We start from the raw sequence: 27,407 nt of genomic DNA on the forward strand, positions 1-27,407 counted from the left end.
CAACACAGGGGTTACATTTATACATCAATATCCAGTAGTATGTTGCACTTTTATGAACGAAGCTTCTTTGAGACTGTACTGATTAGTTTGGCAAATGTGACGCTACATCGGCTAATATATGGCAAGGGTTGCAGGATTGTAACTTGTGATGGAAATCTGAAAATACAAGAGGCTGGAACCCCAAATTTGTCTGTATTTTAATAGGGGATTTCTGCAGAAAGGATCAACACAGAGTTACAGGGATCTCAGAGTGAAGATGGAGAACAGTCAAATGCAAGGATCTTATATAGGAGAACTAAGGCTGTTTGTCTGAGCCAGTTCAGACTGGTTCTGTAGGCGCAGTTTGAGACAGGAATTAAGACACAGGAAACTGATTTGCATACGTTTCCTTTGAAGATAAAGCAGACAGAAATTAAGTCCTTAGTCAATAAGTAATGGAAAGGTCATACAGGTTTCAGGTCATAAAAGTCTGACAGGTATGCAAAAAGTTACTTTTCAACTACAAAATAGTTTCCACCACACTTGTTTACAAAGTAAAAGGTACATAAAGACTGAGGTAGACTTTGGCAAGAAGTACCCACTCACCAAGTTTTAAACAAGTTTACTGCTTCAGAAAGCTAAATGTGCAATCTGCAGGTTAATCAATTATACTTCAAATTCGGGGTAATTTGTGGAAATTCAGTCACCACGGTACTGTTTTGTTCTGAAGGATAAGAATGCCGTTTCAAATCAGATTCCCACATCTGACATTTTCTCCATGGCAACCGAGGCTGAGACTCACGGGAGAATGTAGTATTGAGACCTGCCCACCATCATGCCAAAATAATGGACAATGCCTTCTCACAAGCTTAAATAGTTAGAACTGGTGTCTATAACAAATGTGGTGTTACATTATGCGCAGGTTGGCTTACATTGGAGAGATAAGATGAGCAGATACAGAGAGATAATGATGTCACTCACGATTATTCCACTATTGTTTCTCAACTCCGAACTATTCATTTTAATAACCTTTACCAGCTGGAACAAGTACGCCCCAAACTCTGTTTAAACATCTTCAGTAATTTGTATGTTACAATTAGCTCCTAATTATTTGACATAGCCTTTTCCTTGTTTTACTATTCTCTGGGATCATGAAGTCGGCCATGGTAGACATTGTTTCGTTGCCAGAAACATGCACTCCATTTTTGGAGCCTGTTACCATGACACTGGTTGGGAGAGACCTCATTTAATTTGGTCGTTACCAGAATAAATGTCTGACTGGAGCCAAAAGTGCCACTTTGTGCTTCACTCATCTCACAACACGAGAGTGCTGCTACATTAACACACCGTTTGATCATCCATTGCAAATTTGCAAAATGCAAATGAGAAAATCACACATCCCTCCGAGCTCTTGAGACACTGACACCGCGCAACACTTCATGATGTCAAGAAATCCAAAGCTTGACAGGCCTGATGCGCTCAGCTATGAGTGGACAATCGCTGTTGGAGGGAGGGGTTTAGCAAAAGGTCAGTTATGTGCATATGCAGACAAAGGTTTCACTGCTAATATGCATCTTACAAACACAGACTGCAGGCATCATAACAGTGAACAGCACAGATCTGTTCTTTTTCTGATTTGGACCCCTGCCATACAAGGCCATACATTACTTTCTCTGTCACACACGCGGATATAAAGACTTGTACAAGACATCACCATTTTTCATAACCCAGACAACGGGGTTACTCGTGATGAGGAGAGAGAGAAGATGAGGCTTTGCCTGGAGTGGGAATGGACTGGATCCTCTCTGCCTCAAGGGAGATTGAGATTACCCGCTTTGCTCTGCCGCAGATGATGCAATTTTCAGCCAAGTAATCTGGGTTGCTACGTCTTCCCCTGCAGGAGGATACGCCGCCTTCATTAGGCTTCACCCTCTGCTAATCTTAGCCTGCTAATATAGGTACATTACCCCAAGAGTTCATTACCCCACACAGATACTGGCTTTGCTGTCCTTCACTCATCATGGTTGTGTATTATTAAACTCCTAACCCCCCCGTTGGTTAGGTTGTAATGTTGTGTATCAGCAGAGGCTTTGACATCAGCACCCTCCGGGCCTGTCTGGCCTCCAAAGTGACTCCAACAGCAAAAAATTTAATATGAAAGAAATGGTGAGTTGTTTTAGTCTTTGAGGGGGTGGGTGTGGTGACAGCCAGGATATGGGAAAAAGACTAACAGTGATGATATATTAACAACAGAAATACCAATTCAGGTTTATTGGATGCAACCTCTTTGCCTGCAACTTTAGTCTCCGACATCTTTTGATCTCTTTTTTACATAAGTTGTAAAAGTAGCTGGGAGTACTTTCACTGCAAAGCATGCAGAGCCAATTAGAGATGACACTTTTCAGAGATTTCTAAAACCTACATCTCTTGACTCGGGGTGTTGGTCACAGTGTTTGACGAGGATTTGACCTGGAGTAAATGAGCTGCACTTTGTCCCACGGAAAGCGAGGACATGTATTCAGACAGAGAGAGGGTTGCTGAAGCAACGTCTCAAAAAGCCTTTACTAGGCCGTCTCCCACCCCCAGTTTATTCTCTGGGCTCAGCAAAGTATCCGCACAACATCAGCAGCTTGGGCAAGTTAACTTCTGAAACTCGCAGAGAAGCTGCTTTTGAAATGTACCTGCCACGCTAGCGATGCTTTTCCAGGTCACGTTAAAGCACGTTATTGTAACTCAGCTGTTTTTGTGGTTATTCTGAATCTGTCCCCTCAGAGGTAAAAGTCCACTAATAAGGCTAATTAGTTTGTTTTTAAAATACAGAACAAGATCTCAGTTGCGTTTCTCCCTGCAGTTTTTATCTCTTCTTTTACCTCTTGTAACCTTGTATGTGTGCCGACTTATTAAACCATCATCAACGTGTTGACCGCCTGAGAAATACATTTTTAAAAAAAAAACACCTAGCTCAGCTTATACTTGTCTGTACTAACACAAGGGGAAGAAAAGACAACAATGATGTTCGACCACATAAAGAGAGGAGGAGAAGCGGTGGAAAATCACAGCGAGCGCTGGATTATAGAGTGAGAAAAAATTGCTGGTCTGTGTTAAGAAAAAAAAAAACTTCAGATAGGGAAAGTAAACAAAGTCAGAGGGAAGTGGAGAATATGGAGTGTGAGAGGAGAGATGGGAGTTTTATATTCAGCAGAGCAATAAATGTTCAGTGAGAGAAAAAACAAGAGCCAGAAGAAAATGGGAGGAGGGACTGCGCAAAGATAATAGGGAGGAGAGGTGAGTGACAGGCGGTGTCAACGGCAGCATCTTTCTAACTTCTCCCCCTCTTTCTCGAAAATGTGACAGATACACACACGGAGCAGCTATTCTTGTAAGGACACTGCATTGACTTCATTGCGGACAGCCTTTATACCTATATAGTTGCATATTTGAATTTATCACCTGGGCTGCTCTAGACACTTAAGATGTCCCCTTTTTCCAAACCCTAATCCCCCCTTGGATTATGAATTCTCTTTTTGCATATCAGGAAGATCCAGCCAGTAAGCTGCTTTGAGCAGGGTTGGGGATTCTCAACCCAAAAGGCCAGACTAAGGCAAGTCAGAGTTTATTACTGTCACTAACCTACTCATCTTTAAGCCATAGTATAAACTTATATAATTATATAATTCCAATCTTTTTCACATGCTCCTCTTGACACTAAAGGTGTCCCCTGTCCCAAACCTAACCCACTCACGACAGTCTAACCAAAACCTAATCCCCTAAACCACAACTCTGCAATATTATCAAAATTTTATACAACAATAAAATCATCACCTACAAACAAAAACAACCTATTTGGCCCCGATCACCCCCTAGACAATTCTACTTACTCCCAAAAATCCATAAAGAACCCCAAACATGGACCTCCCGTTTAAAGATTATCAGCCACTTTTACAATAAACCAGACCACATCAAAAAACCCTTTATTCCAAAATCCAACTGGGAACCCACCACAGCTCAATCGGACATTAACACCATAAACCTGCTGCAAAAAAACAGACAGGCCCTGCGTAACTACCGGCCCCCAGGGGATGTTGCAGACAACCTCTCGGGGCCTGAACGCAGGGCCTTAAAACAACTCACCCAAAATCCAAACATCATCATTAAACCAGCAGACAAAAGGATCCAAAATAATCATCATGGACAGACAGCAATATTTACTGGAAGCAAATAGACAACTCTCAAACACAAACCATTATAAACCCATTCACACAGATATGCAAGCCCAAACACAACCACTACTCCGCAACATCATTGAAACCCTATATAACAACAAAACTATCTCCCACAAACAAAAAACATACCTATTTGGCCTCCAGTTGGGGAACTGAGATGAGCCACTCAACTGCTCCTTGACAAACCTAAGACAAGGCTAGTGTTGTGCAATAGTAAGCAGACTTGATGTTGTTAATGATCATAAAATAGGATTATTAATTAAAAACGATAGTTATCAATTAAAAATAATGAAATTATTAATGAAAAACAATAAAATTATCAATTCTGAATCAAATTTGTAATTATAATTTATAAAAGACGGGGCACCACCCTGGTATCAGGGACCAACAATCAATCTGTAAAGATCAGTCTCAGTTTGGAAAAGTTCAATTAGTAATCTCAATATTTACTATTAATGATTATATAATGAACAGTGAAGGTTTTAAGTTCGAGCACTGACTATCACAATCCAGCTGTATTCACATGCACAAATAATCACAAAATACCGGTACTTTAATTACACTTGAATTTAAGATAACATCAATGTCAATCAATGACTACTATCCTAACAAGAATCCACTATATCAAAGATAACAACACAAGATATTAAGATTTATAACACACATGCAATACCTATGGTATGTATATCTGTGTGGGGGTGTGTGTATATGTGAGAGAGATGGGGGAGTAAAGATGGCTTACGAAGTCACGCGGGTGACGTCATATGGCCAAATTCACGATGGCGGTGGAACCGCGTGGTTTGAACAAAAGGGAGGTCGAGAAGGTCAAAGCGCCCACACTATCTAGGTCCCAGAATGTGTGTGAATTCACGGTGACTTTACCACTCGGTACCCAAGCGGACGAACTAAGGTCCGTCCAGCTGTGTACCGATCTTTTAATAGGTAAAAATCTCCGCTATTGGTCTGACGATAACAGTGCGGCGATGTTGCCGGAAACGCAGATTCGTCACGACGCGCTGGCACTGGAACAATGTGGACACGGCGGTCCTACACAAATATACGCTAATTATTAAACTAGTGTCTGCCCAGACATAAGCCTCTTACTTGTAGCTGTTCCACGGTTCGTTCATGCGCGAGCGGCGTGTTCCGGGAAGACAAGTGGATTGTGTTCGCGGCCTCGAGAGCAGCGATCAGCTGATTCGCACGGTGGCAGCGGGGATCGAGCTGTGGCCGGAAAAGGAGAGAATTTGTCTCGTTCTCCTTGGCGAAGTTTCTTCGTCCTTCTGCAGGGATAAGCAGCTGAGGAGCAGCTGTGGTTATGGATCTGGGAAAAGTCTGTGAACTCGGCCTGCGAGTGAAAGACTTTTTGCCGTGGTCTTTAAAAATAAAAATCAAGTAAAAAGAGTTTACAAAAAAAGGGGGGAAAGTAAACTTAAGGTAAAAATAAAAATACAAACGTCTGGATGATTGCTCCCTTTGAGCGGCTGGATTGTCTAGAGTAACCAGGAGAGGTTCTCGTCTTATCTTCAGCGCACGGGAAAAAAACCAATGAGTTGCCGGGGTGCTCCTCTATTTATTACCTGAGAGGTGTCCGGCCTCCCTCCAGGGGGGGCCGTTGGCTCTCAGCCAATGGAAGGCCAGAGTTTAAACTCCAGCGGCGGTTAACAACCATGGGGGTCCACAAAGGAATTTTGGGTGTGTTCCGACCACATGGCAGAAGACTCTAGCTCAGGCTTCTAAGGTCCCATGCAGGCCTCTCCATTGTCCTTTGTCTGGCTTCGAGCCCAACATCCCTCCTTTGGTCTGGAGAGTGGGGCATTGGCCACAGTCTCCAGAGCAAACTCTAGGGTCGAGAGTCCAGTTATAATCCAGGAAAGGTAATCCCTGAGTGAGGTTGGAGCAGTTAATGTTAGTTCATTTGACATGAGGCACAATCTGGGCAGAGAGAGGCATAAATGTCTGGGCAAACAGAGGAAAAATCTGGGCAGAGAAACTATATAACATTTCTAAACATGGCACACAATTTCACACAATGCTATCGGCAGTAATTGTCAACATACCCATGAATTGATGCGAAACGTGAAATGAAGGAAAAGGGAAAGAGGAACAGAAGGAACATTTGAGGTTAGTGAGTTGTGTCTTGGGAAAAAGTAGAAACTGTCGCAGCCATTCTTGGTGGAACGAAAAAGAGTGAATCCAATTTTGCCTGGAGTTTCTGAATGTATTTGTACATCAGATAAGCCACAACTGTCGTGATGATCCAACCACTAAAGAGCAACCATGCTAATGGGATTTTCTACATACGTTGGTGACCGACTAAGGTATTTACCAAATTTGGTGGTAAATCCAGTTGGTTTGACACTGAACTTTACCTCCTGTCCCCTCAGCTATGAGCTGTTGTTGGATGGTTGTATCAATCGTGAGATTGTGACCCCTAAAGGCGTCCATGATCTCAATCTCCGCATCGTCTCTGTCGGAGTTGAGATGATGGAGGACAATGTCACCAATATGTATAGTGGCTCCTTGGGGAACCACTAAGAACATCGTCTGGTTGATCAGGCATAGTTTAGTGGATGTATCATGACGGTCATAGGCCATTATGGCTTCAGTGGCGGGTGTATTAACCAACCATTTGTTACCGGCTCGCTCAACTCAAGTTTGTGTTTCCTCATTTCTGGTGGACATGCTGCCTTAGCACTTTTGTTCTGGGGCGTCGGTTCGCAGACCACAGAGGTAATTTATAACATCCCTGATGAAAGGGGTGCTGGGACAAATCCAATGGATGTCCTTTTGTCTTTGTGCATAAACTTAAATTTGGGATGAGATAGAGCGAGGGGTTTTCATCATGGTAGGCGAGTAGAGGTGGTGTTTTAAGGTGAACATGTGTGTTATCCTGCCAAAACCCAACATTTAGAACGGACTTTAGGCGGTACACATTCTGTTGTTCAATAATCGGTAAATTTATGATGAATCCTATTTCTAGGTTCTGCGGATCTACCGATATTGGAATTGCACTGCCAAGACTGAATGCCAAGTGTACCTGGGAGGGCTGCACAACCGTAGTGGTAGTGGACTTCAAGATTCTCTCAACGAGGTCTAAGGAAACAAATAGGTGGGGATCCTACCGGCGCTCACGCTGTTAACAGTGGAGCTAACTTCTCTCATGAGGTCCTGCATTAGGTCTTTCACTACCTGAACATACGTTATATCATCCCTCACAATTACTGACAGAGTGTCTAAGGCATGCAAGGTATTGTTTAGGAGAGCGCAGTGGAGGTTTACAGCAAGTACCGTACCCTGGAGTGTTTTACCCAGGTCCTGTAACTGCTCTTGTTGGAGGCTAAGTCTTTGTTGGATTTCTGGCATTTCCTCGTCTAGTTCACTCATGTGTCTCTGGAGTGCACTGAGACTGATTGAATTGGCTACTGATAGGCCAATAGAGAAAAGGGACCCGATAGCTGATGCTGCAGCGACTAGGGCCCCAAGGAACCTTTTTGGTCTCTTTTGGTTACTGAGGTCATTTGGATTCCACTTAACCTCCCCTCAGTCAACTGTGGGGGGGTACGGATGTGCTTTCGGTACAAATCCCAGGGGTCGAGTCGTGTGTAGAGTCCGCAACGGGTGAGGAGTCCAGGTGTGTTCTGAAGAACAATGCCAGTTGGTGGGCCTTGTTCAATCACCTGAACAGGTGGAACCATTTGTGGACTGAGGAACATGCCGAGGATCCAAAGGAGTATCATCCTGAAACAAACAAACCTTAGTTACTATGGAGCGTGGAATGAAGGTGAGTACTAGTGCATGCTGGTGAGTTGATGCATGCAGCTATTGATGGTGTGAGGGGTTCTAATGGTCTCCCTGTTGGAGTTGAGATTTCTCCCCCCCTTTTAGGTGCGGAGGCGAGAGGGAGATGTTCTGGTTGCGCCTGGTCCTCCCCAATCGACAAGGTAAACTTTGGGAGTGGGGAAGGAGGGCGCCTGCTCTAGTCTAGCCGATGGGGGGCCAGTGTCTGGCTTCTGCGGGGAGCAGACAGGGACCTCAAGGTTCCTTATCGCTTCAGCCACACATCTCCATCCCAGGATGCATTCCATGTTTTGGATTTCTGTCACCATATCTATACTCCTGGTATTGATGGGGGTTCTGTTCGGGTCGATCCCTACTTCTCTGTTGAGAAGTATTTGGATACCAAGGCCTCTGATTGTGGGGCTGGTTTGAGCCCTTGGATTGTGTTCGCGGCCTCGAGAGCAGCGATCAGCTGATTCGCACGGTGGCAGCGGGGATCGAGCTGTGGCCGGAAAAGGAGAGAATTTGTCTCGTTCTCCTTGGCGAAGTTTCTTCGTCCTTCTGCAGGGATAAGCAGCTGAGGAACAGCTGGGAAAAGTCTGAACTCAGCCTGCGAGTGAAAGACTTTTTGCCGTGGTCTTTAAAAATAAAAATCAAGTAAAAAGAGTTTACAAAAAAAAGGGGGAAAAGTAAACTTAAGGTAAAAATAAAAATACAAACGTCTGGATGATTGCTCCCTTTGAGCGGCTGGATCGTCTAGAGTAACCAGGAGAGGTTCTCGTCTCATCTTCAGCGCACGGGAAAAAAGCAATGAGTTGTCAGGGTGCTCCTCTATTTATTACCTGAGAGGTGTCCGGCCTCCCCCCAGGGGGGGCCGTGGGGGTCTGTTGGCTCTCAGCCAATGGAAGGCCAGAGTTTAAACTCCAGCGTCGGTTAACAACCGTGGGGGTCCACAAAGGAATTTTGGGTGTGTTCCGACCACATGGCAGAAGACTCTAGCTCAGGCTTCTAAGGTCCCATGCAGGCCTCTCCATAGTCCTTTGTCTGGCTTCGATCCCAACACTAGTAACCAGAGGTGATTGTGCTTTTGTTGTACCATTACACCTGTAAAGCACTTTGTTCAACCAAGTTGTTTTAAATGTGCTATATAGATAAAATTGACATTGACCAAACAGATCACCTGACCCATGCCACCACCAACCACCTTCCCAGACTCCCTGCACTGAACCCAACTCCACCAGAAAAACCCTGGAAGTTGAGGCCCAGATCCACCAGACAGCAGATAGACACCACAATAGCGCCGACCTTCAATCCATCTCCCTCACCACCTGTTGGAGAGGGGCCTATCATTCATCCCATGACCAGCCAAATACAACTGAGATCTTCACCAATACCATAGATGCCTCAAGACTACTAGTAGGGTTGAGCCTAATACTCCGATGAAACGAGTATCCGGTACGGATAATGTACTTTTAGGGAGCACGAGTACCATCCGAGTAAAATGTGACAATATCCGTATTCGTGATGAATGAAAATCCTCATTGGATAGCTGTGTCCACATCATTCTTTGATAGGCCAGCCCCACAGAGCTTTTCACCTACACAGCCTAAAAAAAAAAAGTTTACTGCTACTGCGCCACACATTACAATCATGTCATTGTCACAGCCACTCTGTCCACAGGAATACTAAGGTCTAACATCGTTATCCATGATCATATATTCTCAGCGTCCATTGGCCTAGTCAGAGTGCACCCAGCCCGGCCAGACGCATAAGGAGCGAGCGCTCCTCTCCACTAGCTGAGTGTGAACCAGTGCTGCATGTCTTCCCCCTTTCACAGCTTACTCTCTCTCTGTCCTCTCAAAATCAAATAATAAAAAAAGAAAAGAATAAAAAAGTCGAGTACAAAAGCTTGTTGAGTAGGTTGAGTATGAAAACCTGCATTTTGAAAAACTTGTTCCCCTTTTTGAGCCGACAGAGGTGCTTTACGTGGTATACTGTTGGGTGTCTGTGGCTGCATTGTCATCAAATGATCCACCTTTTGTTCCAGCTGCTGCAACCTGGGAACAAACTGCTCATAGGAGGTCGGACGAAGGAAGCCCACTCACAGGAAGGGGGATTCATGGACCCGTGCAGAGGGGTGGAAAAGAGTTGGAGTCATAGACTAGTGACCAGAAGAGGACTTTTGGGACCCAGGTACAGGGGTGGAGACGATTCTAGTGGGAGGATGATAATTGGAGGCTGAATCATAGGTCGTTGAAATCCCCAGGTAGAAGGCATCCTCCTCCTCATCATAGGCAGAACATCATCCTCTATAGTTAAGTGTTAAATATTTGCAAAATTGCAAACTAAACCCCTGTGGTTCCAAATTTCAGTGTATATAACATTATTACACAAAAGCCACAAAAAAATATGTGTATAGTTGGATAGAAAATGCAATAGGATATGATGTAAACTTTCCTATCAGTGCCCTTGTTAACAGGGAATCACAAGTAATATTAACACAACTTAAAAGTACCAAGCTCATTAGTGGACCCCATGTCCAATGTTGATGTTTTGCTTTAAGTTTCTGTAGCTAGCGAAACACATTCCGAACACTTTGTCCGTCTTTGGATAATTAAAAATAACACCAAATTAAGGCTCTGTATCATCAGCAAAATATCATAAATTACCCACCCTATTATTATCTACTTACTATCTTGCCAACCAGGTAATGGAGAGCACCTGTGATAGCTGATTTAAAAAGGGGTTCAAGAAGTACAAGTGTTAACAATGTTAAGAGTGGAAAAGGGAGTACATTCAAACAATAAAAAACTTACGAGGTTTTAAATCAGGGCGAGCAGCAATGCTTTGCCTGCGTTATGACAATCTCTTCTTCATGCTTACTTGCTGGTTGACATGCTTTGCCATCTGTTTTGATAATTCAACAGCTTCCTCCTCCTGACATGCATCTTTGACTTTATTTCCAACAGGTTCACTTTTATCGCTTCCTTACCTTTACTTTATCAATAGCTTAGCAAAAAACATATCCCTCTGCTGGGAAGCCCGGCTGCAAATTCCAGACTGACTGACGCAGGAACATTCGATGACGAATTAGCTTAAAAATGTATGTATTATTTAGCTAGCAAACTAGTCTCATATTGTATAGTATTAATTAACAGATTGAAATAAAATCGACTTCTATATGCATGTGCAACACAAAAACACTGATAAACATGCCATTGGGATGTTACACACTGAAATACGGCAAAAACAAAGTTTCGACATGTTTTTATGAGAAAAATCGATATTACAGACCTAATTCTTACTCACCATGTGTTCAATGCTGCTGCTTCACTGTGCGCTGCATTGTTAATTCTCAGTATTGAGCCCCGTTTGCCCAGCTCCCACTAAAGTTGGGGTTGGTCTCCCACCGGTCTTGAACCACCGCTCCTATGGGGGGGAACGGTGGCTCAGGCTCTTTGCCATCTAGCCACTCACCCAAACAAACACTACAGTACCACCACCTCTCAGATCATTAGGCCTGTGCACCAAGTCACAAAAGATGAAGCCCAAACCTTTTTTTAAAAATTTCTTTTTTCAGCTTCCTGCAGTGATTCCAAAAGTATGAACAATCCAAACAAAACAAACCATGGTTCTGTTTGATCCAGGCAACTTCTTTTGGTCGGACAAAATTTTGCTCCATTGGTTTGAACTGTACATGGTTCGAGGCACCTCTCACACCTGTTTTGGTTTCGACAAAAGAGAAAGTGCAAATCAAACAAGATGGTTGCAGAAGCGCCCTAAGATTCACAAGAACTCAGATGAAATGAATGTAGGAGCAGCAGTAGGTGAGTAGAATCTAAATCACTTAGATTGATTATCTAGTAGAATCTATTTTGAAGGTTTGAATACTGAGATGAAACCAATGTCTGCCTGGAAGGAATGAAATAAGTCTTCTGGTGTACTGCAAATGGTCGACAGTGTAAAGAGTGTGATGTGTAATTAATGTCTTTAAACATACAAATCTGTCGGTATGGCACTTTTTAATTGACTAGTTCAAACAATAAACAAACCCAATCGGTGTCTGGCACAGAGTCTTAATTTTTCTATTACATTTTGTTGTTTTTTCTTGATCTAAATCAGCATCGCTAATTAGAAGGGGGATTAGATGGTGGGGATAATGTGTTATCATCAGCTTCTGTCTCTGCCCGTGTTTTTATTAGCTCGGCTCATCATCTCGGAACATGGAACGGTGGGGAGACGGATATAAGTATTGATGGATTAACAATTCCCCGGAGAAAGTGGAGCGCTTACACAAGGTACAGCTGATACCAGGGCACAAATATGGGCATGATGTCAAAGCCATTACAATCCTGAAACTACAGTTACCAGCTCTGGACGCCATCAGCACAGAAAGTCAGACAGCTCAGAGGCCCGTGACGTTTGGTTGTAGGAGGATTTGGAACATGGTGGGCTAAGCTGTGATGGACGCTGAATTGAAAATCTCTTTCACATCGTCAGATCAGGACAGAATGAACGTCCCGTGGACAGGAACTGTGACTCATTGCCGGTACCGTGACAGCTGTTTTGGCAAGGTCTGATGATCCAACGTCTCATTCGCTGATGTCTCGTGGAGAGACTTTAATCCTTGTGAAACATTGAGTTTCTTGGACACACGCCTAAGCGAACACTGAGACGTGTGTGTATGTGTGTGTGGTGTTCTGATCCTCCCTCTTCCTCTGTCCTCTTGCATATTTGTGCCATCATGCTACAATTCTGCCATCTGTCCTAGTCGAGAATCAGGTGCTGAATGCTCTGTGACTTGGCTTGCAGCTAATTCCGTGTTCCCAAGCTTCGTTCTCTCTCTGAGGCCAGTTTATGCCTAAATGCACCCAATTGAAATGACAAGTACACTGGCGCTGAGCTGTACCCGTCCAATTTGCATCTTGGAACTCAGGAATGTGTCAGAATGACTACAAACATACTTTTTTTAAGAAATAGGTTTTTTTTTCCATCAAGGAATGAGAATACAAATAAAAGGAATGAACGCAAAGTGATGCTCAGTTTGGACTCAAACAGCATACCACAATTATCTCAGTATTGGGATGTTATTGAGCCTGGACGCCCGAGCATCCTGATGCCAAATGATTTTTATGTCGTTGCCCATCATGTGCTGGACACTTACAGTGTTATGGCAGCACAACATCATCAATTATGCATCGACTCGGAGAACCAAGTAGGCCACAACACAAACGCTGTTTCTGTGTCAAAGCAAATACAGATTCCCCTTTTATTCAAAGCAGAAATGTCGACCACTCGGCAATCATCAGCCGTCAGCGTTTGGTTCACCCGCTGCTGCCACTCTCGCAGGGAATCAACGAAATGAAAAAAAATAGAAAGGTCACGCAGACAAATGCTGCGACAACCGAGACACTGACAATGTGAAGAGTGCCTTGCCTTTTTAAAAGGCTCATCTTCAGTGCAGATTCATTGCTGTGGCAGTGGATCACGCCCACACAATACGCTGCTCAGTTAGCGACTGCCACCTACATACGAGAGCCTGTTAGAGTGTTGGGCTCCTGCAGCCGGTTGTCATGTTACGCAGCAGCTCAGCTGTGTTCATTGCTCGCAGTAATGAGATATACTCCACCTCTCTCCACAGAAGCATCGTAATAAATGACATCACACGGCCTCTTCTCATTCCCTCCAGAACCAATTTCCTTCCCATGTAACCCCAGGGTATCTGGCTGCTGTGCAACTAATTCCCACAGTCCTGTGCAAATCATTTCGACCCCTTCGTCTTCCCATTGACTTTGGCATTAATGCGTGGATGCCAGCCCATTGCATCAGGCACTGTGGACATTGTTGTGGGGAAATAGCAAACTAGAGAAAGGAGGACAGATAGTGGATCTATGACATAATTAAATGACTGAGAAAAAAGTGGCTGAATGATTTTTCCTTTATACACACACACACACACACACACACACACACACACACACACACACACACACACACACACACACACACACACACACACACACACACACACACACACACACACACACACACACACACACACACACACACACACACACACACACACACACACACACACACACACACAAATATCTGCTTGCAGATGTACCATTGTTTGGCTTTGAGGGTTACTATCCAAAATGTCAACGAATAAGCGGATTAGGTTGATGGATGGATTTAAAAAATAGGCTTATTTGCTTTCTTGCTCCTGAGAGTTCGATGAGGATGGACAGACATGCAAGTGGTATCAATTGATATGATGCTACAACCAATAAATGGTATAACTTAACCTATGAAAAATATACAATTTCATTTAATTTGTTGCTGTATTGTTAGTGTATTTATCTGTAATAATTTTTACATCAAAAATCCAATCTTTTTAATCTTGTATTATTTGAGTCATCCTGCATTTAATAGTTTTTTGTTCAATGGCAATACTTTCTCAAATTTCTAACTCCATGATTAGAAATTCTGCCCATTACCAATCGGCTCACATGGACCTATGCTGTTCAATTCATTGCTTCAGATCTCAGGCATATTGGCGAAAGTGGTGGAGAGAGCTATAGCCTACTAACTCCAATCATCATCCACGACTAATCCGGTTATATTTTTGACACAGATATGCAGAAGCAAATAGAACTCTGACATCTGTGTTTTAAGACCGGAAACAGGGCGAGGCAGCTTTACCTGACCCAGTCCAAAAGGTAAACAAATCCACTTATCAGTTGTTGTACGTTATCCTATATATTATATATACACAGTATAACGTCATTATTAATCGCCTTAAGTTTTTTTAATTTCATCCCATCAACAGTTGGGCCACAGCAAAGTCTGTAGCTACCAGCTACTGCAGGAAACGTGGGCCCCATGATATGTCCCCAAGTTGTCCTGCAAACTAGGCCACAGCATAATCAGCATTCACAGTGAACAACCAGCTTTGTTTAGTTTTTTTGGTACCGAGAGGTCATGCGTCACGTTTCACTTCTAGAAACTTCCTAAACTCCATAAAATACACCTGCAACAGTGTAGCTCAGTACATTTTCTCTGCTTCATATTGCATTGCTGTTAAAAGTCTGTCGACTCATGTTTGTGAAGTGGCTTCTGAAATATCACGCCGAGTTCTCAGCTGTCAGAGCGGTTTCTGCATGATGCTCGAGATGCCAACAGCACACCTGTGCTTGCATTCAGCAGCATCTACATGTCTGACAGGCATAGCTGCACCCTCCTCAAAAAAAAGAGAAGTGCCTGAACTGAACAGTTAGTGACAACAACAAATGGTGAGGAGTTTGGAGAGGCAGAAGGGAGCGTGGGGATTTTAATGACAGCCTGCTACTTCATGACAAACGAGTGGCTGACTGGATTCCTAATTTAACGTTTAGAGCGTTAATTAGTTAAGGAAAAGCATATGCTCATGAGATTTATCCCCCTTTTTTATCTCAAGAAGTTACACTTGAAAATAGAGGGAGGGGATGATTTGTGTGTTTGCGACATAGGGCAAAAAACTAACAAAAAAAAGGAAAAGGAACGAGAAGAAATCTATCTTCTTGATTTATCATTTATGGAATAAATTCATTCGCCACAACAGGAAACTGGGGACATGGATGTATATGTAAGCAAGAGAGTCTGAGAGAGAAGAAGAAACAGAGGTTAATCAGTAAAGTAGGATCAAGAAGATTAAACGACTAAGTTAGATTTATTAAAAGAGCAGGAGAACGAGCTGAACGTGAAATGAAAATGGAACAAAAACCCATTTAATGTGAAGATTCCAAGTCTGCCTGTACTGAGCTGCTTTTAGGTTATTTTCTTCTAAACTCAGAAGAGTGACATTCAAATCAGCTGGGATCTGACACCAAAAGTAAAAAATAGATCGCTAAATGTCAAATGTGCATTTCCATTATGATTAATGCATACACCAGAGAAATGCTACTGCTTGTTGCAGGTCCGCCTTACCTGCGTACACATGTCATAGACTCCTACAGTCTTACACATTGCTTCCAAAAATACATTAAACATCTTGTCACAACATACTGTCGCATTGATGAATACAATAAATCATGTTCAACAACAGCTGTTTACTATGCGTTTTGCATATGTTGTGAGACGGTAGATTTGTCTTATTCTCATTGATGACTTAATGTACTCGATGTGACACCACACCTTGACACCTCTACCCTGCACGGTGGCTCAGTGTAAATACATTAGCTGCTTGTGTGAGTCTATTAAGCCCCCATTGTTCCTTCTGTGTGTCTGTTTGTGCTGTAATGCTACCAGGCCCCAAATTTGCTAAACTGCAATTAGGCTAGACATGTAGGCGGGAAATTCTATCATGAAAGTCTTGAAATAGGGACCCTCTTCAAAATCAGGGCCTCGGCGCTCATGATTTTGCATCGATAGCCATCAACAGTTGTGTCTGTATCCTCAGCGGGAAGTCAAGTGTGTAACGCTCAGTGGGTGTCGGACTCAGCGAGGGTTGTTTGTCACCTTTTCTGATCTGCATGGACAGAATCTCAAAGCGCAGGAGGGGGTAGGAGAATGGCTTTTTGCAGAAGACGTGGTCCTTCTGGCTTCGGTGACTTGTGACCCTCCGGAGCGCTGGGACAGTTTGTGAAGTATACAAAACAAGAGACAGAGGACATGCTACTGTGTTCGAACACTGAACTGCTCCCTCCGGGTCAGAGTTGCTGCCCCGAGTGAAGAATATTTCAGGATCTGTAAGCAAGAAGTGATGCTGGTGCTGTATCAGACAGTGGTGGCGAAGTGGGGATTGTCAGTGTATTTCCAACCCTCGTCTGTGATCATGAGCTTTGGTTAGTGACCAAAAGAATAGTATTATAGATGCAAATGGACAAAATTAGTCTCCCTCATAGAAACCTCTGATCATCTTTAGAAACAGGTCAAGACTCAAGAGGAATTGGAAGCACTGCTCTTTGGCACAGAAAGGAGTCACTTTAGGTGGTTGAGACAAACAATGGGAATGGCTCCTGGAAGCTCTTAGTTCTTGTGGGTATGTCTAAATAGGAGACGAGGTCTGCGGCAGCTTTCACACCTAACTTATAGTTTGGTCCAGACCGAATTAAACTAGGTTTGAAAGGTGCCTTGGACCATCGTCTAGACCGGCACATCTTAGGTGTTCTGTCTGAATCAAACTAAACGATGGTTCATATCATTTGCAGAGTGAAAGATTTTTGGAATTGTCAGACTTTTGGACCAATTGCAGGAAGTTGACACAGCATTAAACAATAGAAGAAGCGGAAGATGCTAGGAGGATTACTTGTAGTCTTCACCTCCAAAGTTTTGTCTGAATGACAAACACATTCATTTTGCTGGTTATACATGTAATACCATAACCATTACAGAGGCAACAAAATTAACAGAGGGAGCAGGTTTGTTCATTTTCTCAATTGAAATGAAAATGCATGTAGTAATTAGCAAGCATGCTCTATTTATGTTATTTAAACCTTTGAATGAAAGCTCCTTCTCTAGGATTTGTTGAAAGCCTTTCAGGGGAAACAGGAAATCAGAGCGGTAGAGGTAAAGTGGAGTGTCATGGATTGACGGTAACTAACAGTGTAAGAATACCTGAGGGTGGATTATTCCTGAAAAACTTAATGCTTCCTGATGTCTGCCTGAGCGCCATTAAAGATGTATCACCCAAGTTTATTTGATCCAGCGGCGTTTTGATGATGAAACATCTTTGTTCTTCCAACGCGGTGCGCTCCGCACTTCCTAATCCAGCTGTCATTTTGGGTAACTGTTAATGACACCTGGCGCCGACAAAAGCAACGTGAAGTCGACTCTCAAACGGAATCAGTTTGATTGAATCAAGGGTGACGAGTCGTGCTGCTCAGGAACAACAGGTAGAGATGCTTTCCAGACTTCGTTTGAGAGGTTGTTTTTTTTTTGAGAAAAATGTAGGGCTTATTCTGCCATTTTTAACCTGGTACGAAATGTCCTGAGTTTAATAGATTCACTCTTGTGAGACTGGCAGGTACTCAAGGTCAGAGGGAAACAGATTGAACAATGACAGTAGAGGAACAGAAGATGGTACAGTTATTTCTTCTTCTCCTGGACTTTGTGAAAAAGCTGGGTTTTTGTTTGCAAGGATATAGGTATGTGTATTCAGTGTGTGCGCGAGTAAAGAGCCGGCGGTCTGTGCTGCTGCTGCTGGTAACAGGGGAGACGAGTGGTGACAGCAGTTAACAGTGTCAACGTTTCGCCATTAGATGAATTATTCTCCCCATCAGTCAGTCTGGCTCGAGTCGGCGGATAGCAATAGCTTGATGAAACGAGCAGTGGAACAGCCAACCTAGTCTCACCGAATCCTCTGTGATGTTGTTCCAATTCACAGAGCACAACTGCAAAGACTGCATGTTAAGATGAACTTCTTTATTTAGTAACTGCACAGTTGTTTTGCTTGTATAAAGATGTTTAATAATCCTTCATTAAAATGTCTCTGCTATAACTTCCGGGGCTATCAACGTGAGATTATGGAAAAACACGCTGCTAGCCAGTTTTTCCCTTCAACTTTTTGTATTGGTCACTCATAATGGATCACGATTTATAATTGCCTTTTGCTGTGTAACATGAATACAACTTTCATACATCGTCTCATGTCATGATTTGCGCCCGAGTTGTCATAAATTTTCAGTGGCAATGTTGGTGAAGACAGAAACTCCCATGATTCCATGCAGCTTCACAACCTCAAACTTTTATCATTGTTGGGACTGAGAGACTGAGTAGTACGTTTAAGTGATCCAGCAATGAGCCAGTCACACCAGCATTTCACATTCCAATGCTTGTTTTATTAGATTCTGAATGGGACGATAATTTACAAAATCATAATTTCGTGGTGGAGACTTAAAAATAACAAATTGATAACAAATGCCTCAAGATGTTTGAGGTCGTGAATAAAGTGAGAAGTACAGTCATTTCTCAGACTATTGTAAAATGTCACTTTTTGGAAACAGTGGAGTGGCCCTCTGCTGGTCATTCAGGAGAATGCGGGATTCAGACACTTCCACATTGGCTTCACTTAGTCCATTTGTGTATACAGTCTATGCTGGAAACCCCCTCTCTGAACCAGCCATCTTGTGAAGACATGCAGATAAATTTAGCTGAGCTATTTTTCTGTTGAGACCATCCCTTGATGGCATTAAAAGGAGACATAAAACCAGGGTCCTGGATGTAATTAACCTAGATGATGTACGTTATTAAAGGTTACCGATTATGCTCATGGATAGCCTGATATGACAGGTCGAAATGTCTCCCATAAATCTAATTTACTGTCCACTTCAAGTCTATGGAAATTAGTCTTTGATATACAGTTGAAAAAAAGCACACTCAGATATAGAAAAAAATGGCATTCCAGCTACAGGTACTTGTCCGATTCAATAGAGATAATTTAATATACGTTCATTTATTTAGTCCAAGTTTACTTCCACAGGATCTAATGCCTGATCTAATTAACCACCTATTCCCTTTCTTTCTAATTATCCTGTTTTACAAGCATCATCATTATCCCAACTATGTAACCACATACATAGAGGCGAATGGCATTTGAAGACTTTTTCGATGATTAAAAAGAGTAACTGTGACATTAACACACAGAACAAAATTGGACTATTATGCACTTTTTATGTAACCCAATGGAACAACACTTTTTGCAAGTGTAATAGCAAAGCTTATAATGATCAACCTTTGTTGAAGAGGTGGCCAAATCAACGCGCCAGCTTGTGGCATTACTGTATTGACCGCATCATTATACACAGGGTTTGCAGTGTTTTTTATTTTTGTAGCAAGAAAAAAACAACATGTTAAACTACTGCGAGCAATGTAACCTCATTATTCTGTAACTGTTTTTAATAGGACTGCTTGGAGATTTATTTTGCTCTGCAGATGCCTGCGGGCCAAACATGCTTCACCAGTTTGATTCTCCTTGGCATCACTGTCTCCACTCAATGTTTAATCAGAGGAAGCTTTTTGACCTGCCGGAAAGGTGTTGAATGTTGAAATGACAGTGATGAATTACCTCCATGTGCTGTGACCTCAGGTGGTACATTCACACTTGCATAATTTAATCTTCTCTTTTTTTAAAGATATCTTTGTATTTTTCAGGATGCAGTAAGGGGGGGGGGGTTGATTCAGGTGACTAATGCAAAATCAAGATTGGGCACATTGGTTTCCAGAATCTCACAAAATGTTAAAGTTAGAAAAGGTGGAAGTTGTCACACTTAATTTCAGGAATCAAAGTCAAGAATTTTGTTCTGATTTGGTGATTTCAAACAGCGAGACTCAGACGCCCTATGACAGACACCTGCATTTTTGACAATCCCTGCATTGCAGAGACAGGATTACAAATCATTTAAACCACCAGTTGTATGATACAGCCTGAAACATCAGAGGCTCTGAATGCGGTCAAGGCAAGTGCAAGGTGACAGCCATTTACTGTTTTAGTGGCCATTAGTGTCAGTGTCTGCAGAAAGCTGCAGAGACAGAGCCTTGGGATTTCTCTTCGGATTTTGATATGCAGAACATCAAAACATGCATGTAAAGCCAGTATTAGAACCTGTAAACACATGCTGGGGTGTGCACGTCTCTATGCTAATTCATGCATGCCTTTTAGCGGCTGCATTTGCAAATGACCAGAGCCTGGAGTGGATCTTGTCGTTTAGGGAAATGATTTAACTGCGAATAAAAGCGCAGGAGAGGGATGTGAGATTGTGTTGTCGATAGCTTTTGCCAGCGTCATGAAATATTCAGTTGAGTGCACGTACACTGAAATGATTTTAACACCTGATTCACTTTAATGTCTTGCACACAATGCGGATGGAGAGCTGAGAGACGTGGTCCCCACCCCGACCCGGGAAAACAGAAGAAACGTTGAGTGAATAAAACGGACCTATTCCTAATAATATCTTTCCCCACATTGTTGGAAACTGCTAATAAATGCTTGTAATATGATTTGACATTTATCTATGCAGTATTTATATGAGCAAATTCCGGACACTTGTATGTACTTAACGTCTTGTAATAAATGGATTCTTAGTGAGGCTCCGTTCTTTAACGAATAAAATGTCCTCTTAAACCAAGAATTTTAAATATATTGCACATTATTCTGGACAATTATGAGCACATAAAAGAAATAATGACACCCCCCCCCCCAAAAAAAAGCTTTGTTCATACAGTGTCTTCAACCTTTTGGCTGAATCCTTGAGCTACTAATGCGACTGCAGGGCTTGGTGCGCACTTGCATGTTAAACAACTGAACAATGTTGGCACTGTGCAGGTCTTCCTTTCATTCAGTCCAATAACAAGTCCCCCATTTCTTATTTTTTTTCCATTTTTGTCTCCAAATGTCAAACCACAAAAGACTCCCATCTCCCGCCACCAAACCTTTTTTTCTCTCCCTCTCCCCTGAAATACAATCTTCAATAACATTATAAATCTGCCAAAATACCTTTAATAGGATTTATACCAGCATGTCTTCTGAATCCTGCCCCGAAAAAAGATTTGTTGGTGTCAGGTCCTTATTTTGCCAGGTGGCACAGCTTCCTTATGATTTTACTTTTATTTGATGAAGCCAACTTATAACATTCTAAAAAAAACTATTTTTCCAGTCACCTGCATCTGCCAAAGGTTGAACAGTTTTGTCTACTTTACATGATCATTTTATAATTTGTTTCTGTCTTGGCTTTTCTTGTTGGTTTAAAGTGGGCGGGGCTCAGTTGGTACAAATCAATGTCCCATCTCGACATTTGAATAAATATTTCGGTAAAAAGTTCCTTGCTTAGATTGCCAGCACTGTCAAGTAATTACTTCAAGAACATTTCCCCAAAATTTCACTATATCATTTATATAATAACTTTTATTTTAAAATACTGTGGATTAGTAAGGAAGTTTTCAGGAGCTTCAAATCTGAGGAAAAACCTGCTGCAATCCTGTCTCCAAGTAATGAAATTCATATACAGCATTCTTGTGAACACGATGTCTCAAGAATACCTTGAAGGAATTTATGAAAATGTGGTACAAATGTTGAGTTGGACTCAAGGATGAACTGATTGAATCTTGACGTTCAAAAGTCACTGTGACCTTGCAAACATGTTTTTGGTGTTGTGAACACAACATTTCAGGTAAATCTTAAAATAATTTCTTAATTTGGTACAAACATTCACTTGGACTCAAAAAGGAATAGTTTAGATTTTTGTGCCTGGAGGTCAAAGGTCAAGGTCACTTCAGCCTTAAACATGGGATTGGCCTCTTGATGTTTCAAGTCTGCCTATAGGATTTGTTTTTCACATGTTGACAAGTTGGGACTTGGACTCAGATGAACTGATTTCAGTGGTCAAGGTGAAGGTCAGGTTGGATTCATGTTATCGTAATAACATATAGCAATATGTCAGGACATTTGTCTAATATGGTCATGTCAATATTTTTTTCGATTTACATCAAATAGAAAACCCAATATAGACAATTATTCTCCATAACAAGTATGCTATGTTCTTGTAAATTACTATAAAAGCATGATTTGTAATTTCAGGGTGGACCTACTTATGCGGTTTAAGTATCGCTAAAAAAAATTAAGTCAAGATTTTAATTATACGTTAATTGCCGCAACTTGTCCTACAAATGGCATCAGGGCAGAATGTGTTTAAGGCTGCAGAAATATTCAAAAGTGATAGTAATTTACCATGCCCTTGTGTCTCTCTTGACTAACATCAAGGGGGGGGAAAGCGGCTCCCTCACTGTGTCTAGGAATAATAATTAATGCTGTTAATGTGGGACCGTCCTTGGCTGCTGTTTGGGTCCTGTACCACACGGGTCTCTTTGACCCTGTCTCTCTACAGGGGAGCACAAAGTGTGGAGGAGAGCCCTGCAGCTTCAAACCCGACACGCCGGCAACCTGAAAATAGAACACAGCTACTGTATGAGTGAAGAGGGGAAAAAAGAGTGGGACCATATGCTCTTCCTTCTGGCTGCGAAACAAGATGATCTAATTAAATCAAGTGCTAAGTTTTACATGAGTGGGACAAAGCTTCTCCTGCTGAGAGAAGGTTCAAAGTCAGATTGTTAGCGATTCCTTTATGGCACAGAATACCACACATCACTTCCATGCCAAGAGTTATTTAGTTAACTAATTAAACTTCTTTTCCACCTACTCTGACACATCGGTATAGACAATGTGCTATTTGTGTGAATGTGGCTGAATGTTATCTCCTTAATTTCATGCTTTCAACAATTCTTTTTTTAATTCTTGAGACATCTGAGCTTTTCTAACCCATGAGGATCTCGCATCTTCTGAGGAAGTGAAGTTAATAACATCCCAGGTGTTTGCGTCCCTCGTGACGATAGAGGAACAAAGCCGATTCACAGGACGACTAAACCAACCCGTTCTCCGTGTGCTAATAATATCCACTGACACTTATTTGAATATTCTCCTAAATATGAACCAAACTCATGTGTTGTTTACCTGCATTTCTGCAGGGAAAACATCACTGGCTGCGTGTGGGGCATTTACACATCAAACATCTCCTTCCTCATCACATGCGCTCTTTCACTTCTCCTGCGATCCTCTCCCATCTGCTCTTATCTCAGGTTTCACCCCATCTCTAATCCCTTTTCTACAGTAGTTGCTCAGGTGCCCAAAGACAAATTCATCGTTATCTTATAATCAGAATCAGATTGCAGCTTAAATTTCATTACATCTGGTACACATGCTCCCAGGCTTAAGATTTAATGAATGCAAGGCTGCAGAGAACATACTACCAGCAACTACAACAATAACATTGTGGAGACTGTGGCATGTTTGAAAGGCGCACACACACACACACACACACACACGCCATCCCTTTGCAGATTAGATCTGTCAGAGCTTGCACGTGCACACACGGCGTTTGAGTGACACCTAAGCCACTCTCCTTGCTGCACCGTTAAGATTCTAAAGTAAAATGTAATTGTTTTTCTGTGCTTGAAGGTTTCTGTCCTCGGCACCTCACACCAAACGTTGGTTCCCGTCATGTCAGCGTGACCCTGAGGTCCGATCATACAGAACTACAGAAAACACCTGCGTCTGATCAGAGCCTGTTCTTTTTCTACAACTGCAGCCTTTTAGCTTTAAAGCATCAAAACTCTGGAAAAACCACAAAACAATATAATTTGAGTGGTTTAAAAGCACATTAACCATATATTGACTTTATGACTCCAGGCCCATTGTTGCCATTAACCAAACTGAGGTTATTGTCATTATTTTAGAGATTTTGGTAAAAATTAGGAAGAGCTTTTACTATCTATAATTAAGAAATGTTACCCTGACATCCAGTTGCAATATCTCAACAGATATGAAATGGATTATTAAACATAATACAGATGTCCATTGTGCCCAAAGATTAAATCCAAATTACGTTATTGATCCCCCTGGGTTTTTTTTCCTGTAGCAACACCATAAGGTCATTTTTCCCCTTGAGATGTCATTCAGGTCAATATCAATTAAGATTGGCAGACTAGTTGGAAAGTCCAAACACCTCTTCTTTGTCTTGCCTTTTTCTCCTCAACATAACTGAGCTCAAGTTAAGATCAATATGTGATTTAGACCTTTTTCTCACACTTAGCTCCTCTTGCCTCAGCTTGATCCTTATTGAAGATCTTAAAATGCTCCCGTTAGTTTCTCCCTCTGTTAATGTTGATGTATTTCAAATTAAGATTGAGATAAAGTTAAGATCCTAAAGAAAACTTGACTGGTTTACACATGAGCCTAAACAATATCAGAAACATTTCTCAGTGATCAAATTCAAGACTAGGGAAAACTGAGAAGCCAATGACGGCAGTAGAAGAACCTGGTCAGGTTAATATCTCTGATTAAGTCTCCTGCTCTTACGAGACATAGAAAAGACAAATATTCGTTTTACCAGTTTTAAAAATTAACAAATACATCGGGAAATAAAATGTACAGACAATATTTCAAAGGCAACAGTTAAGGGAATAAATAAAGAAGTACATGTCAAATTATAAAACTATTGGTGTTTATTGGAGAAGTTGACTTATATTAAATTGTATTTTAATGATTGTAACCCAGGTTAAATCCTTCACAGCCACAATGAACCCTTGTAGTCGCTCTGTTGATCATATTGTAGATATGTGGTTATTTTCTGTCAAACCACATCTTTGTGAATTGCCTGACATTTCAGTTTAAAAAAAAAGAAAAAAAGGAGGGTTTAAAAACAGATGATTTGCTCCACTGGATGAACCATGAAGCTCACTGTGCCTCATGTACATTCATGATGCTCCGATGCTGGAGTAGATTCAGCAGATCTCTACTCAGCTTTACATTTTCATTATCATCTAGTTGATCCTTTAAAGCCGGAGAGCCTCCTGCTGTGAGCTGGTTGGTGGAGTCATTCATCAAACTGCAGACTGACGTTAAAGGACACTGAACATGGCTTTAGGCTGAGATGTTTTTACTGTTTTCATTCAGTCTTTGCTCATAATAAAGGTTTTAAAAGAAATTGGAGCTCTGCAGCCAGTTTCATTAACGCAGTCTAAAGAACACAGATTTGCTGGATCAACACACACTGCACTGGTAGACTGATCAGGGAGCATCAAACAGACAGCAAGGGAGGAACAGGCTTTATATAGGTGATCCCATTCATCACTCAGGTGGCTGCAATCTGCAAGATGAGGCTCAATCTACTTTCAGAATGGACCAATCAGAGCAGAGCTGCACCACACGGTCAGATACTACCATATAGAGGAAAAAGCATGCCCCGGTAGAAAATATAGCTATAGAAAAACACATTAAAATACACAGTGCAAAAACAAATTCAGTGTAATACATCAAAAATAATGTATGTCAGATATGAGGTAGGAATTGACTGGAAATTATAATATGTTGCTTGCTCAAATAGGTTTGATTTAATTCAATCAACTTGAAAAACCTATTGTAAAAATAACTTCTTAAAGATGTTAAGACTAAAGGAAGAAAGGGAGAAAGTCAAAATTGACATTGAAATATTTACATCGAATATTTGTATGTTGTAATATTAGTAGTAAATTGTTGTTTCTGTGCATTTCAGAGTGTAAAGGTAACCAAGTAAAACTCCCTGATGAACAGAAGAACCTGGGCTGAGAGGGAAAGAAAAAGACTAAAGCACATCACTAGTTCCACATTAAGATATATACGGTAAAAACACTAAAACTTATATTAACAATAAACACAAAATCTGTGTTTTTACTCCTATCACCTGAAGGCATCCATATTTAGATCTTCAACCTTTTTTGTAAGCGGTAACATTTGGAACAAATAAAATTAAGAGATCTTATCCTTCCTTTTTATTTGGATTTGAATATTAATCTCTCCACAAGTAATTGCCTCATGCATTCATTTTCTGATAACAGTATAAATTCTCACATATTGCAACTCTGTGCTTTATTTGATTAAGCACCATGTTTTCTACCCTACTTCTACAAATTTTTTCTCTATGGCAACTTAAATGATCATTTCTTTTTGGATGATAAATGTGAGGTTTGCCTTTTTGATGTATTAGATTAAATGTGTTTTGGAATTCTATATTCTTTATTGTATTTTTCCACTTTTTATCTTTTCTATAGAGGCATGCTTTTTAAACTACGAGGAGTGTCTGAGAGTGCTTCCACAGCTCGGCTCTGATTGGTGGAGTGGACTGACTCTCCATCATGCAGATCCCAATCACCTGGGTGATGAATTTCCCTGTCCACATAAAGCTTGTTCCTCTCTGCGACTCCTGTTTGACAGCGTCTGCAGAGCAGCTTTGTTAGACTGAGAAGTTGAGGTGTTGAATTGAATTCGCTGCAAAGTTTATCGGTGCAGTTTGTCAGACGTTTTTGCCGCGAGCGCAGACAATGTCCTCGCATCATTTGGTTCACCTAACTAATAGCTGACAGAAGGAGGTGGTTGAACTCAACTTTGTTCATTGTCTACCTCCTAATTCCACACGTCTGTCTGTCTGTGTCTACTTAACACTTACCATGTCTCTTGTAAATTACCTGAGAAAGTTTAGTATCCAGTTTTGTGTGATTTGGACATGCAATATGTTCAAAATTAACAAAATGTAAATAAACAGCCCACCATGGTCTCCGTCATGGCAACAACATTCACAGAATCACTTCCTGTTAAGTAATTTGTCTTCAAACTAAAAGCACACATTTTTTCATTGCTGCAATGTTTTATACTGGGCTAAATTACAGAGCTTCTTAATTTTGAAGTTGTGAACTTGGGTCCGAAGATTGTGTCAATTGCTTAACAGACCTCTGAAAAAGCCGACATGCAATGTATGAAAACATAACAGCAGTTCAGTAAATCATTCAAAATGATATATAAACCACACGCATGAAGAGTAACAAAGAAAATTCTGTTTAATGTTATGAAAAACACAAACT

This window comes from Hippoglossus stenolepis, chromosome 18, assembly GCF_022539355.2.
Source record: "Hippoglossus stenolepis isolate QCI-W04-F060 chromosome 18, HSTE1.2, whole genome shotgun sequence".
Taxonomy (NCBI): domain Eukaryota; kingdom Metazoa; phylum Chordata; class Actinopteri; order Pleuronectiformes; family Pleuronectidae; genus Hippoglossus; species Hippoglossus stenolepis.